The 15,736-nt window shown below is 45.1% G+C and overlaps 1 protein-coding gene across 1 annotated transcript in view; it reads left to right on the forward strand.

Moving 5' to 3' along the window:
* Window positions 1-15,736, forward strand: part of LOC126385742 (metabotropic glutamate receptor 7) — a 397,617-nt gene that overhangs the window by 129,574 nt on the left and 252,307 nt on the right. The gene's annotated exons all lie outside the window — the stretch shown is intronic.

A 15,736-nucleotide genomic window follows, 5' to 3' on the forward strand; every position in this document is an offset into this window, starting at 1 on the left:
ATACCACTTTACAAAGCACAGTTAGCACCATCTCAATAGAAAACAGCAGATAAGTGCAGTACTGTAAACGTCCATGATGGAGGAGAAGCTCCTGGACCAACTGGTGGTACTCCCCATGATCCAGCCTCTTTTTTAGGGTCTCATGTACCCACACAGATCTCTGTGTATCTGCTGACAGCCTCTCACCCTCAACCAGAGCTACAGACAGGACCCTCTGCCTCAACATGGCAGCAGCTACACACTGATTACTGCAGGATACACAAACTGTAGACTGATCACACAGGACGGTTAGGGTGACGAGGTGATGGGTGGTTGCCTGGCAACAAAAAAGGCAGAGCGGTGCGCCTCAGCTTTTGCATCCTGCCAAACACTTTCTGTGACTGGGGCCTCAGGGCCTACGGTGTAGGGTACGGCGTTAATTCACAAGTATAAATCCTGCTTTTGGCGTTAAGAGGGAGGTCTGCTGCGTTTATGTGAATGCATGTTTCCTGATCAGTTCAACTTCTTATTGATCTCTGACAATAAAACATTTGTCTTACTCGTGTTTCATTAATTTGATTCCTCCGTGTTTATGGATGGCTGTTAGCTCACTGCTAAACTGTTATATTCGTAACCAAACTGCTAAAGATCAGACGTTCATCCTCTGGTGTTTTTGTGACTGAACAGCTTCACGTGCATCACCACCTCCTCCTGGAGAGGAGGAGGAGCAACCTGATTTACATGTGGCCTGGAAAACAAAGACGGGCTGTGATCAGATTTATGATCCGACCAGCAGAGATGCAGATATGTGACGGAGTGTGAATGAGAGTGTCTTAAATCTCATTTTATCTGGAGAGAAAACACTGGAATTGACAAATGGAAATGGAGGCTGACACACACACACACACACACACACACACACACACACACACACAGACGTAGCAGGGATGTGACTAAATGAAGCAGGAAGCAGCAGGTCTCTGCCTCTGTAGCCGGTATGTGTTCCAGCTGATTATAATTCTCTTTGACTGCAGACTTCAAAAACACAAACAGTTTGCTACGGGAGCCTGCTGGGACCAAATTTATGGATTTTTGATAATTTAAGGGAGAATTTAGTCTTTTATACTCCCCTAATTTGCTGTTAACACAAACACTTTGCACATTTATATTCAGGATTATTTCTCTGGATCTTCAGTGGAGGTTTTTGAACACGTGCGTGCGGCCTGCTGCAGTTTTTCATCCTTTAACTGCAGTTTGACACAAATTTTCCTTAAAAGTTTGACACTTTCATTTGTCATGTCTTTAGAATATCAAACGTAATGTTTCCCATCATGAAAGCACGCTGACCCTGATGGTAGTTCTTAGTTCTGGCTGATTATAGTTTGAGGCTCAGAGCTCTGACAGTTAAATAGATCGTGCATCATGTTCTTGCTGTTGGAGAGCGATGGCTGTCAGTGTAAACGGTCGTTAAGCTAAATGTCCCAGATGGTGAAACTGAGCTGACTGAAGCAGAGAAGTGTGAGAATGAAAGCTCAAATGGTGGAAGAGTAGGTGGCAGCTGACACTGGCTACGTTTACATGCACACTAACACTCAGCTATCACTGACGTATTCTGATACGTGTCATGCAAACAGCATGTTTGGTTTAGATATTAGTTAGACCTTTTTCTGATGAAGACATGTTGGATGCTTTTATTATTCAGGTTCTTAAAGCATTGTTTGGACATTTCTCCTCCTGAGACCCTGTGTCCTCATGAGGACGTCACATTTTGGGTTTACTGCACCTTATACTTGATTCTGCTGGACTCAGACCTGTTGTCCTCGTTCATGGACACTGTTCGTGCCACCTACTGGTAGTAAGAGCACAACACACTTATCCATGTACAACAAGATGGCAGCCATCTCTGCCAAGTCAGTCTGCAGCTGATCCTGACACAGAAGTGGATCCAGTGAAAGATGTCTGTACATTCATGTGTTCACTGCAAACAGGAGCTGCTCACACATCATTCAGCTCACTGTGAATGGACTCACACAGGACGACATGGACGCGAATAAGGACTGAAAACATCTGCCGAAACATGAAAGGAACTGTAGCTCCAAAAAACAAAATAATATTAGTAACAATCAGAACACTAAAAACCAGGGCTGTCAAGATAACATTTTTATTTTGATAATTAATCACAGAAAAAATAACGCCTTAAAATTTTTTACGCTGATTAACGTTGTTCCATGGTGCCCTTTGACCCGTTGCGTCCCTGAGGGCCACAGTGTCTTTGTCACATGATGGAGGCAGACGAGACGACACTGCAGGGCTTGACGCTAACTTTTTTCCCAAGGAGCACATGTGCTCCTAAGTTGAAAAAGTAAGGAGCGCACAAAGAACTTTAGGGGCACAATGTAAATTGATCAAATAATGTGTTTTCCGTAATAAACGTGATGCAAATAGACATTTACAAGCAAAATTATTTAATGAATTTGTATACAAAATGTACAGAAAGGTAAAATCATCAAGTTTTGAAAAAGTATTGCAATTTAATTTTGTCTTTAATGTTATTATCTTATATATATTATCTTTGCAATATGATTATCTTATATAATGTTATTACTATCCTAAAACATTCTCCAGGTCCTCTGAAACTCTGCAGGACTTATTTCCACCCTGCCCAGCAGCAGTACCGTGGAGAACGGTCCCTAACTGCGGGGAGAACGGAGCAGGCTTCCCCGGAGGTCCGCCGCTTTTCCCGGTCCCTCGTCTCCTCCACACTTTGACTTATTTCCACCCTGCCGACAGTGGGACTTATATTCATTGTGCCGACAGTGGCTTGGAAAACCGCCCATAACTGTGTCACACGGGGAAGAGGGAAGGTGGCTGGAGTTCCTCCAACATTTGCGGTTAGATTATCATATTTTTTTATTGACAAAAATACAGGCTGCTTCGGCTGATTTTTAGTCCCAAATGCGAGTGAAACGCTCACACTGTCGAGCGCTGCGCTGCTCGGCCACGTGAATGAAACATTTACATTCAGCAAACACCCAGATGGAGCTGTTGACAGGAGCAGCGTTCTCTGCAGGTTCTGCAGGAAGGAGCTTTCGTACCATCAGAGAACTTCAGTCTGAAATATCACCTTAGCACAAAGACTTTAGGTCAGAGCTAGCACAGCCTCTGATGCTAACGCTAGCAGCCAGCCTGGACCAGGTGTTCAGACTGAGTCAGTCTACCTGTGACCGACTCACTGACTCCCTCACAGAATGGACTGCAGACAGTTTGGGTGGTCGAGGACAGGGGGACAACTGTGTCCAACATCCAGCAGCTTCACTACGACACATCTGACAACATTCATTTAATTAATTAGATTATTTTATCGCTTGACAGGCTTATAAAAACAGTAATGATAATAAGAACGTTTAACACATTGATATAAACTTTTCCAGTCTGCACCATCAGTATATAGTATGAGACTCATCAACAGGGTTGTTTCTAGTGAACAGATATGTGTGTGTCCTCTGTAGAGAAGCAGTCACACTGCCTGTGTGTCGGCATGATGACACATTCAGACACACTCACTCACCACACACACACTCACACCATCACTGCTCAGTGACGTCCGGGCGGCTCATCGACACCAGCCTCAGCGCTCGGTGCCATATGTGCTGTGGAGGCCCCGTCAGCGCCGTCCGGTTCAGACATCACTCCGTCCAGCACTGGGCCAGATGTGGCCCGCTGGCTAACTCACAGAGAACACAGAGATCTGTCAGAGATGTGCCGTACAGTGATGAGGATAATGATGTAACACACACGTACACACACAGCTGTATGCCTTCATAGACAGAGTTTAATCATGTCATTAATGTTCAGTGCTGCCCTGATGGAGAGTGGCTGTGGTCGCCATGGTTACTAGAAACCCATATTCTTTGATTTCTTATGGATATACTTTGATTTCTTTGTGAACCTGCAGCTGCTACAGGAAGGACCTGTACCCCATTCCTACAGTCATGGGCTGGTTTGGTTTCGTTTAGTTTAGTTTAGTTTAGTTTAGTTTAGTTTAGTTTAGTTTGGTTTGGGCCGTCAGCCCATCACAGCAGGGATTTGCGTCTCCATGACAACAGGGCTACCTGTTGAAGGTGTGTCTTTACCTGCTGACGGCTTGTCTTGAGTGGTGATGTCTGAAAGCAGCGGGCTGATCCACAGCTGTTACTGTTGCTGCAGGTGTTTTTCCATCACACAGCAGGACAGGTAAGAGAAGTTTACCTGCTGGAGGTGAGCTGTGTGTCTTCATCACCATCATCATCCTCTCTCTCTCTTCCTCCCTGCCGTATTATCAGACTTGTTTCTATTGAAAAGAAGCTGCTGACACAGTTCTGCTTATTCAGTAATAAACACATTTCATTTCCTGTAGCTCTTTCACAATAAAAGTCTCCTGTTATTTTGTTATGTAAAACTTTTATTGTGAGTTTTCGAGCAGAAACTTCACACTACTTCTAATATGGCTGATAGGGAACATGAAACAGAGCGCAGGTCGCAGTATGAACTGTAAACAATGAAGTTTTAGAAAAGTCTGGCGCCTCCATCCTTCACCTGTGATGCTCTGACCTCTGACCTCTGACAAACACTCGAGGACATACATGTAAGCAAAAGGCCACAGGACACGAGTCGTACCAGCTGCTGTCACAAATCAAACACACAGACACACACACTCATTTAATAGACATCAGCGTTCAGTAGAAGGTCAATAACTTAAGTCCTCTGCCATTGAAGAGACACACAAATGTCAGATGGAAATGTCAATAACCGTGTTCAGTGCATTGCGGCGGCGCCCTGCGCTCTGTCCTCTCACGCCGTCTTTGTCTCTTTCTGAATGACTTTGTCCACTTTCTGATTCCACTCAGGTTCACACCAGCTTCTGGGTCCTCCAATCAATTTCAGATCGCTCTGTCACATTGTCATTCCCGCTCTTACTCCTCCTCTGTTTTCCCGCCGCCGCGTCTGAGTGTTTCCGTCTTTTCGCTGTCAGTCCCTCTGTCTTCGGTGTCCGTCACCTCTCCCTCCTCTCCCCTTCTGTTGCCATCTGTCTCAGATCAATGCAGCTTTAGTGTCTGTCACCTTCCAGCTCAGGTCATGTTTGCTCCTCTCAGACCGCCCGCCGCCCCGCCCTGTCTCTTTCTGCCTCGGCGTCTCGGATCAATGCGGGGTTTAGCCATTGTCACAGTGTAGCGCAGGTTGTGTTTTATTGAAGCTGTCAAGGTGCTGACCTTTCCACGTCCAGAGGAAGAAAGAGAGATGCCAGAGATGCCAGCAGGTATGATAGAGGGAGAGAGGGATGACCAGGCCGCTTATGAGTCTAATCTGTCACAGGGTGGAGGGCGAAGCGTCTGCTGCCAAACTTTGGACTTCAGTCACACGGCTCCTTTGTGTTAGCTTTTATATTCTTCAGTCCTCATATCACGCACATATATTTGTATTTATTTGTGTGTTTGCTTCCTGTTTTTGGAACACACACGTCTCGTTCAGCATCATGAACGTGCACAGGAAGCTGTGAACTCATCTTAACCCTCAGTGATGTCGCCGGATGTTTCAGGGTTTAGTTTGTGCACATCACATCTGCAGCTTTGATAAAGCCTCAAAGCTACTTCACCTGGCTAATTAAAAGTCTTCCCCTCACACCTCCAATTTAAAACCAAGCACAGTTCATCAAAGTGTTTCAGCACAAACGAGCTGAGTGAAGGATCTGGCAAAGTTTCTGAATCCACCTCTGCATTCCTGCATGTTACTCCTGTGTTTCTGTAAAGCATCAGTGGATGAAGTTCAGTGAAGAAGCTTTGATTTGAATCACCTGCTGACAGTTTAAGATGCAGTGAGGTCAGATTAAAGACGTATTTCACTGCTGGAGACGGTCTTTTCATAAGACTGGGCTGTCTGTGCAGCAGAGAGATGCAGATACTTTTGAAATCAGTGAAACATGACCAGAGAAAACAGAGGAAAAGAACTGCGACATCCTCTTTACTCAAGAAAACCTACAACTACCAGAATGCACTGCGCTGCATTGGACCAATGAATGCTCTCTCTGGTGGGTGACGTGATGCAAACTCATCAGCTTGACACAGAAAACAACATGATGGCCGACTGGTGGTGTCACAGGTAAACAGTGAGCTGAAACGTGTTCAGAACATGTTCGGAGAGAAACACAGTAACACAGTCTTGGTTTATTTGATCAGCAGTTATTAGTTTTATGATTTGATTGGAGTTTGAGTTTGAGAGAGAACGAAGGGTCTTTCTCTTAATCTGCCTCCACACCCTTTGTGTAGTGGTGGAGGACAGTATGAAAATGTAGACGTTCAATCTGCAGTTGGATAAAGAGCCCAGAGTCAGCTCAGCTCTGCGTGATGACACGATTCACGTCATGCGTCTGTTTTGAGATGGAGGAGAAACAGGGAGATGTGGGCGCTGATAAGATGGAGGGAAGTTTGTGACAGTTCATTTAAACATACGACACATTGTTCTGACACAAAGATGGTTGAAAATCTGCAAAGTATTTCTTAAAGGTCAAATGAATGACGGTGGATACCTGTGATTAAAGTTGAGCACAGTTTACAGCAAAGATTCACAACCAGACGAGTTGAAATAGGCAACTACTTGCTGATAAATGTCTTAGAATTTTTATTAAAATGTCCAAAAAAAAAATGTTGATAAAATGTCCAAAAAAATATTATTAGAATGTTTGAAAAATGTTGATATAATGTGCTAAAATATAATGTATATATATCCTAAAAAATGTTCAAAAAAGGTCCAAAAATCTATGATTAAGATTGCAGATAAAATGTCCAAAAAATATTATTAAAATGTGAATGAAATCCCAAAAATCTTGATACAATGTCCGAAAATATTGATAGATATGGAAAAATATTAACAAAATGTCTGCACCAGACAGCTCTGTGGGGACGGAGCACCTGCTGCAGCAAGCCATCACGCCGTCTGTGGTCATTTTAACTTGACCAGCAGACTTCACTACAAGCTGATTGGCTGTTGAAACAGGTGACGTGTTTTAAAACCAGCCGCCGGCCATTTGACCAGCTGAGTGTCAGGTGACACCATCAGCCGGCTTGAGACCAGCTCAGACCGGCCAGTTCACACTGCTGACACTTTTCTCTGCAACGTTTTGAAACGGTTTCGTCTCGTCATGACTCTTTAGTCTGAACTGGGCTTTAGTGAACGATGGCAGTCACAGTTTAAAGTGTTGTTCGTGTGTTGGTAGGAAACAGGAAGTGAACGACTCTCTGGTGTTTTGTTGTTTTTCAGAATGTAGTGTGATATTAAAGTACAGCGTGCTGCTGGTGTGTAAGGAGAGACGGGCTGTTTGATGTTTGGTACAAAATGAGTGGAGGCTGATCTGAAGCAGAATTTGAGTTTGTTGATGTGATTTAGATGAAGTCACTTTCATGGTTATTGCTCATTAAATGTGATGTAAGTGCTGCACTTTGTAGTAAAATGTTTGTCTGGAAGGAAAATAATAAAAAGAAAACTGTCGTCGTGTCTTAGGGAGGAATATTCTTGCTTGGCAGAGTTCTTTGTTTGCACAGTCACATTCTCTACAACAAGTTCTGTTCTCTCCCGACAGTTTGCCACTGCAGCATTATTTTGGGGTCTTATGAGTCCATGTGCTCGACACAGTTGATAAAATAACCAACACCAAGTGCAGTTTAGCAGCAGGTTTCAGCTGAGCAGCAGAGCGACAGGCGGAGAGCTCCTCTCCTTCCATTGCTCTCCTTATTGTCACTGATGACCTCGAGGCTCTGAGCTGAGAAAATTGAGTCAGTTTGTGCTGACGCTGGTGCCCCCCCCCCCACTGTGGACTCACCATGTGGGCCTCCACAGTGACCACCACAGCCCCAAAGAGTCCCCTCGGCTGTCCCAGGGACACCAGTGCTGCTGTGCAAGCTCACTGGGGATGTTTGAAGCCTCAGTCCTGCAGGCGACCCACGACTCTGTGATGGTGTCTCCATTTCTTAGAGAGACGCAGGGAGGGACTGTCCTCACCCTGAGGAAGACACCTCTGCTGCACCACTGCTTCATGACGTGTCTTTGCACACTGGCTGTTGACGTCAGTACAGATCTGTCTAAGTCATCTGTAACTCCTCCTGTGGACACGTGTATGTGGAGCGTGCTCTGTGAACACATAATAACATCAGGCTAATGAGCACAGTGTACAGAGCTCAGACAGGACATGATGTCACACTCAGCTCACATCTCAGCTACATCAGCTGATCTCAAACCCTTCATTTTTAGGAGCAGTGTATATTTTCTGTCCTTTTCTCTCCTGTCACACCTGTCGAGTGTCTCACTGCCTGTACCTGGAGCTGATTCAGAGGATGAACACAGGGAGCAGATGTCCCAAAGTCAGACTGATGGACGCTGCAGATAATGTGGATTCATCGTCTTCTTTAATAATTCAGTCTGTTTTTATCTGATATCTTTTTCTGTCTTTGGTCCCATGTTTTCATCACTTCCCAGCACTGACATAATGTGTGTGTGTGTGTGTGTGTGTGTGTGCGTGTGTGTGTGTGTGTGTGTGCGTGTGAGAAAATGTCAGTACAGTAACACAGAGCTCAGAGGGCGTGTCATCAGTGTGACTGCAGCAGTATGTGTGTGTGTTTGCGTCTGACAGGCAGCTGTGTCTGCTGGAGCCCGAGGAGGCGGACATGGTCGGCCCGACGCCGTGTTAGACAGGAATGTATGGAGTCAGTATTGAAGGCCACCTGCTGTGTCACCACATACATGGCAGTCTGAGGAGCTGCTCCTCTTCACTTTCCTTATCAGGAGTGTGACGTCTGCCAACAGGAGGCAACATCAACGTGTTTAAGAGCTCCTGAGGAGAGCTTCAACATCAGGCCCTCCAGATCTGCTGCACAGCTTTCTGAGGAGGTCTGAGCTCTCCTGATAACGGCTCAAAGGAAGTGTTCACACACTCTGTCAGAACCCAAGAGCCATGCTGCTAGCACGGCTAAACATACCCATAATGCAGCATGAGTTTTATGCCTCTGCGCCATCTGTCTGTCCCACCCTTGTGAACAAGAACGCCTCACAGGGATTTCTTTAATTTGGCACAAATGTCCACTTTGACTCAATGATGATGGATGATGTCACAGGAAGCCAATCTTACAAAGGAGGACCACACTTGTTTGTTTTGCTATGGAAGCTAACGTTAGCTAATGTGCTAAAAAGTTAGCGTTCCAGAGAAATCCAATATTCCTCTTAATCCCTCCCCAGTTTCTGATGAGGTGGACATGATAACCCTTAATACACATAACCTTATTCATCCCTACAACAGGAAATACTTTTTCCCTAACCTGATATGAAGTGTGCGCTGCACATGTGAGCATTTTTGATGATGGCCTCCGTCCAGTCCTTTGGTCTTATCACATTTAACCATAGTTGTCTTTGTTTTTGTTGACGGGCAGTGGCGGCTGGTTTTGAGCCATGACTCCTTCTATTCTGGCTCCCAATAACACAACAAGACAAACACATTTTAACACTCCTATGGAGCCTACAGCCCTGTGGGGGAGAGGCAGCTGCACCTCCAGCTGATAACATGATGTCATCGTGACGTCGGCCCTCAAAGCCGTCTCTTTTTGTGATTTCTACACAGGTCTCTGGACATGTATTCATGATGGACTTTGGAGAAGATGAAATCCTCACACAGTCACAGTGAATTTGTAAATCTGATTATTATATCTGTGTTCAGACTCATTTTGGACTCTGAGCAGAAGGAGTTCGATTTTTTACCCAAATTGCAGCACTCTGGTTCAAACACATCATCATCATCATCCTCCAGGACCTGTGTCTCTGCTGCAGCTCTGACGCTGACTGTGTCTGTGGTGAGACGATAAATATCAGAATAAGTGTCCTCTCCTAAATGTCTCGGTGGGCAGTAGGTGGTGGAGGGGCCAGTACAGATTCAGCCGGCGTAAACTGACTACAGGATCCACCTGTGAGAGGCAGACAGCTGCCCGTCAGTGGAGCAGAAACAGAAAGAGATGAAGCTCTAAAGGCGTTCGGCCCCAAACCATCAGCTCCAGAGGTTATTTCTGCTCCTCAAAGTGTGGAGACCTGAGAAAAGATTATCTTTAGAGAGGAGCGCTCGTGGGGGAGGAGGTGACTGAGCGCCCGAGCCTGTCATGATGAAGTCTGGGCGGGTTCATCTCAGCGTGGAGCTCACCATGTACAGCCTGCTGTGGAGACGACAGGATGTGTGCATGGATAGGATCTCCTCCCACTAAGCACATGAACACGTTATTTTCAGGAATGCTTTTAATAAGTGACTTTACTGGTTTGCATTTAGGGATGCATGATGTGAATTCTTGTCAGTAGAAACCAGTAATGACCTACTTCGTAAGGCCGACGTTGATGAGATAACTGATACTTTCACATTTGTGTTTTTTAAATAGGAGTTCATAACCTGTAATTTATACACGCTGAGGGTGAGAGAGGCTGAGATGTAGTGAGCAAAGGTGGATGATTCAGTGTGAGCTCTGAGCTGACCACACCTACCTGACATCACTACTGTAAACTGCTCTGAGTAAAGTAGATTAAAACACATCACAAACACACTTTGGCTTTTGTAGAGCGTTTCTATGAAGATTTAAAATTAAACGCTTTGACTTACTCTGTCAAATTGCTAATTGTTTTGCCTCCAGCTAAGCCCCGCCCACCAAAAAAAGTGTTTAGTCCGCACCACACAGTTGCTCTGAGCGTCAGCTAACAATGCAGCGCTGTGCGTCGCAGACAAACGCCACAGGGTGCCTCAGTGTAGCTGTGTTTGACAAGTTGAGGGTGAAGACGTGTTGAGCTGTTGGTGTTCTCTTTGTTCACGTCCTCCACAGTTTGGATTAGACTTCCACCGATTACAATTTTTTGGGGCGATTCCAATTTCACTTTTTTCAAACCACTTTACAGCACACAAGATATTGCAATATTTTCTATCTTTGCTTTATTAGAGTATTTTAACCAAGACACAACCAGCTCTTCAATAATCATCTCAAACACAAACAGTGACACAGGTTCAGAAACATTTTCCTTTTTGCTCAAATATAACTTCAGGTACAGTATTAAAATAAATAAGTAAAAAGGCATACATAAATAAAAACATGGATAAATAAAATAATAATTCTTGGTGTAGAGCATTTGTGGGTAATTTCTTGAATAGACACAAAAGTAAAAATATCTCCTGTGGAAAATTCACACAGGTCTTCAGGACGCGCCCACCAGTAAGCGCACGGTCATGCACATCTTCGACACACGCCTCGTCAGTTTCAAGCGGCACAGTGCAGCAGTGAGAGCTCCGCAGTTCAGTTTAACACGGACAATTAACAACTTCCTCCTTCTCTCTTTTGATGTGTGTGCGTGAATGATTAAGGTGAGAAGCCATCCATGTTTCACCTCCTCACATCGCCCAAGCTGTGAGTTGCACATGTGTGTGTGTGTGCGCTGCTGATGTTACATGATGTCAATCATGCGACACGCCGGGAATTTGACCAGCGTTTTAAAACGGCATATGTTAGACTGACCGGCCGGTCGCGGGTCATGGCCGATCACGTGAAAACCGGCCCGATTCTGAGCACTGCTGATAAATCGGTGCAAGTCTAGTTTGGATCAAGTCTTTAATATCTGATTATTTTATCTATCGGTGTCTGAGCTGCTCGAGCATCTCCTCCTGTTAAGAATGTGTTTATGCACATGGAGGCTGTGGAGGTTTTCTAAGGGTCAGTCAGAGATCAAGTCCACAGACCTCCACCTCCTACCACACCTCGCAGCACGCTTATTCAGCTCAGGTGTGTTTATGGGTCACATCAGAGGAAGCTGTTTTGCTTCTTCCAAAACTAGTGTGTGAATTATGAAGTGACGCTGTCAGATCTCCTGTCCGTCTCTCTCTGGGAGGGTAACGGCCTCACGCAGTGTCAGTAACTGTGATGAACCTGCATACTGTGTGTGTGTGTGTGTGTGTGTGTGTGTGTGTGTGTGTGTGTGTGTGTGTGTGTGTGTGTGTGTGTGTGTGTGTGGTGCAGAATAAAGCAGCAGCAGGTTGAAGGTGTTTCTGGTTCCCTGAGGTTTTACTGTGTTTTCATGCCGGAGGCCTCAACCCCAGATTCAGCAAAACACTACCCCAATCTGTGTGTGTGTGTGTGTGTGTGCGCTTCACATTTTGTGTGCGAGTGTTTTTATGACTTAGCGTGTGTGTGTGTGATGCAGCATCTATCACCGGCGGCCAGATGAGGAGGCCTTTGTGACTTCTTGAGTCAGAAGCCATAAAAGCTTAAACACGTTTCAGCTGCGTTTCAAGGACAGCGCCACTAACGCAGCACAGTTTGGTGAAGACCTGAGGCTCTGCGGCTGCGTCGCTGTGTTCAGCCTCACTGTGACAGGTGACTCTGACCCTCACTGCAGCTTGGTACAAAACCTCAAACACTTTCACTTTACTTTGCTTTGTGACTGTCAGGCGTCGTGTGGACCGTCTGAAGCATGACAATACACTGATAAATGAAACTTAAAGACACTGTTTAATCAGCTGACCTTAATCTGTCCGTCTGACCTACTCTGTTCCTCAGAGGTCAGTTTCTCCTTTTCTTGAAATAGTCCCAATTAAGTCATTTTTAATGTCATAAAGTTCTGATGTCATTTCACTTTTCTTGTATATCTCAGAGACTGCTTTATAATGAAAAACAGTGATGACCAGCACAAAACAAGCGTAATGAAATGGAAGAATATATGACAGACTCATGACGTCATGAGGACCAAAATCACTGTCAAGCTTGTTCTTATAATTCTCTGAACACTTTCCTGTGACTATCTGTAATCCAGAGGAGAGAAGCTGGTCAGGATGTTTTTTATGCTCAGTTATCACCGTCCACTGACAGAAATAAGCTTCACTCAGCAGCGAGTGGTGCTGCCCTGGGTTTCACCTCTCAGGCTGCACACAGGTCGCTCTGCCTTAATGGTGGATGTTGTTAAAGCTGTGTGCAACATGAGATGAAGACTGAAGGCAGACTCACAGCTGCAAAATGTAGCTCAACATCTCTGTGTGATTTAATGGTGATTAAATGCATCACAGCCAAAATAAATGTTGGAATTATGCATTTCTGCAAATCACAGATATGTTTCATTTGTATGTTTATGTGACAGCAATGTTTAAACTTTATGTTTCAACAATGCTGTGGTTAATATGGTGTTTAGTTTAAGCAAAAAGATAAAATAAAAGACTTTGTTATGGGCAGGAAAAAAATCATGACTTGGTTTAATTGACCTGATGTTAAGTCACAGTCCCCGCTGGAGACACAGCAGTGTCAGATGCTTTTCCTGGCTCTAGTCCTGCTTAAAAAAAAAGCCATGGGTCCCAAAGAAAAGTCAACGTTTTGGGGGGTGAAATGCTGGAAGAAAAGCCACAGGAAGCTTAACATCACCTGTTCGGGGGCTGAGAAGTCGCAGGCAAAAGAACCAAAGGCAGCTTAAAAAACAAATGTCGGGGGTGAAAGGCGCTGGAAAAAACATGATCATCTAGCCTGGAAATCCAGACTGAAATCTAGAAAGATTTAGAGTCTGGCCCTCACCGATACACCCTTCCTACCCAAGGGGCGGCACTAACTGAGGCATTTCAAATGCCGCCACATGCAATTGGATAGCACGATGGCCAATCAGAGCAAAAAACAAGGTGATGTTTTCATTGCACTAAGCCCCATGTGTTTGCCGACCAGTGGGGCTAACTGATATATTATGCTTTTGCTGTATCCCGTCGGCAAAACGGCAAAAACGTCCTTCCTGGAAGCGAAGGCTTCTAGGGCAGTCTTCTGTTCCTCTCTCAAGGAGAAAGATAAGTGTAGTTGGCTTAATGTTTCTTCCAAAGCTAAACTGAATGGACGCGGTCCTTCGGCAGCGGCCATCTTGGCTGTTTACTGTTAGACTCCTACGGTGCAGCGCTGTCTTCATCATGTTACGCCCGCCCAGAGCCCGCCTCTGTCAGACAGATTGATCTGATTGGTCCGATGGTGATTCAGCGGGCTCTGCTCGTCAGGGTCAGATCCCTGTGCAGAGCAAATTTGAATTTGCTGGGGGCGGGGCATCTGGATTTCCAGGTTAGTGATGACAGTTTGTTTGTTGGTCTCGAGCAGAGGTCTATAGCTTGACAGGCGAGGTGTCACTCCGTCCACCGTCCCCTCCACCTCCTGATGATGAATTCAGATCATGTTACTTTGGAAACGCTGACATGACACATATGCAACATATAAGTGTAATGTATTTGTGGTTTGCAGGAACATATGATGCCAACAGTTACTTCTGCTGACTGGGCTGTGACATCCCAGCAGTATATAAATATATATTTATATATATATATGCATAAACTGAATATCCTGGAACCAGGCTGACTGTCTGCAGTCTGGATGTAACGACGGACACAGTGTGATGCAGTATGGCGCAGAAACACAAGGTCTGCTCCAGCACAACTTGTTTTACCAAACAACACATGAACTCTTGAAGCAGATATTTTCTCTGTGGACCCAGAGTGAGTCTGCACCTGCTGCAGGACCACACTGAGCACCTCAGTTTAAAGACGCTGTGGGTGATTGACAGGAACTTGTGTGAGTGTTTGACCTGCTCCACACACACAGCAACACTGCTCTGCATACAGCCAACTTTAACCTGGACATAATGTGAGTGAGCGCTGGGATCAGAGGGTAATTGGAGGAAGAAATATCTGCTGAGGGAGGATTTGCAACTTTAAGAGTTTTCCTGAGGGATGGAATTTAATCTTCACCGTCCATTAGTGACGACCCTGATGGACAGAGATCAGATAATCCCTGACCTCTCACACAGTCTAATTACCGTCAACACGTTTACCCTTCACTGTGTGTCAAACTCATTTTGCAGCAAACAGAGGGAATCCCCTCTTCATCTCCTGCCTTCATCCTCATCTTCATACAGACACAGTGAGAGCAGCAGCTCTGAGGGAAACTTTCCTTTAACACGAACTAACTCTGTTTCCACTTAATGAAGCTGCAGCTCCACATTTTAAAGACACGTCTGTTTGTCAGATTTTAATTTATTTTTTATTTCTGAACCTTCAGGTTTCAGTCATTTGGGAATATTTCAGTTCAGCTTGATGATAATGAGAGAGACCAGGAGTGGATTATTTTACTCATTAGTCTCCATCCAAAAAGTCACGGCTCTGGATGTAGATTTCTCCATGTTGTTACCGGCTTCTTCTTCTCTTACACATTTAATGCTATTGGACTTCCGGGTCAAAGCCCGGGGCGGAAACTGTGGAGCATGCTCAGAGCGCCTCGGCCAGTTTGGGTCTGATTGACTGTATATATGCAGGAGTCACATGATCTGGGTGTGTTAGTCCCACTGTGACACATTCACTGCAGGACCATTTCACTCACACTGACATGTTTACAGGGATTTTAAAAGACTGACACAATAAATCATTTCCTCTGATGTCATGGAAACGTACGTCATCCGTCCACACATGAGAGTCTCATCAAGGTTTCACATCACCTCGGCCTGTGCGCCAGGAAGATGATGTTGAATTGATATTTACCAGTAATATATAAAGATCAGTTTTAACATCTGGAGTCTGTGAGGATTTGCTCTGTTGCACCCAGCCCCCAGTGGCCAGTGGATGAACTGCAGCTTTTGGCACATGTGCATTACGGCGCTCGTCAGCCCTGGAGGTTGTCGCTTGGTTTAACATTGTGATGGTGTCTGATATTTA

The sequence above is a fragment of the Epinephelus moara genome, chromosome 24, assembly GCF_006386435.1.
Source record: "Epinephelus moara isolate mb chromosome 24, YSFRI_EMoa_1.0, whole genome shotgun sequence".
Taxonomy (NCBI): Eukaryota; Metazoa; Chordata; class Actinopteri; order Perciformes; family Serranidae; genus Epinephelus; species Epinephelus moara.